The sequence below is a fragment of the Trachypithecus francoisi genome, unplaced genomic scaffold, assembly GCF_009764315.1.
Source record: "Trachypithecus francoisi isolate TF-2019V2 unplaced genomic scaffold, Tfra_2.0 Lachesis_group16, whole genome shotgun sequence".
Lineage (NCBI taxonomy): Eukaryota > Metazoa > Chordata > Mammalia > Primates > Cercopithecidae > Trachypithecus > Trachypithecus francoisi.
Genome location: NW_022681461.1, coordinates 15,756,673 through 15,757,438, shown reverse-complemented (window position 1 = coordinate 15,757,438; position 766 = coordinate 15,756,673). Strand labels below are relative to the sequence as shown.

At 43.5% G+C, this 766-nt stretch overlaps 1 non-coding gene across 1 annotated transcript; it reads left to right on the top strand.

Annotated features, from left to right (window-relative positions):
• The first annotated feature begins 248 nt into the window (after positions 1 to 248).
• On the top strand, positions 249 to 316 carry LOC117099496. Its single transcript, XR_004443833.1, has one exon. It is a non-coding gene; the product is annotated as a small nucleolar RNA SNORD95 (small nucleolar RNA).
• Positions 317 to 766: the final 450 nt, after the last annotated feature.

The window sequence follows — 766 nt, the reverse complement described above, 5'->3', positions numbered from 1 at the left end:
GGTGAGCAGATCACCCGAGGTCAGGAGTTGGAGATCAGCCTGGCCAACATGGTGAAACTGCATCTGTACTAAAAATACAAAATTAGCCGGCAGTGGTGGTGTGAGCCTGTAATCCCAGCTACTTGGGAGACTGAGACAGGAGAATCGCTTAACCCAGGAGGCGGAGGTTGCAGTGAGCCGAGATAGCGCCACTGCACTCCAGGCTGTGCAATAAGAGAGAAACTCCATCTCGGAAAAAAAAAAAAATTAGGGTGGTGATGACCCCAACATTCCATCTGAATGCCTGTGCTGAAACCCAGAGGCTGTTTCTGAACCACTGCATAAAAAAGCATTAAAAATAAATTTTATGACTGCATTGATATACATATGAATATAATCCAGGTTGGATTATATTTGTTTATTTATTTTTAGATTTTGAAAGAGATTAAAACATTTTCATGGGTTTCTAAAAGCATCATGGGACCTTGGCTTTGTGCCTACTGTGTGTAACGGATAAACTGGCCCTGTTAGTGAAGGTGGAATCATTGGACAGCCAGTCCTGTGTGGTTCAGGGATGCTGGAGTGCCAAGTGTGTAGCTGGTTTTGTGTCTGGTCTTTGCTTCCATTTGCTACCTGCCTGGATTCCAACTAACCCTATCATCTTCTTTTTCTAAAGTCCATGCTCTTCTGAGACCGTACTGGGTTGAACAACAGTGTCCCCCCAAAATTTATGTCCTCCTGGAACCTCAGGATGTATCTTGTTTAGAAATAGAATCCTTGTAGATAT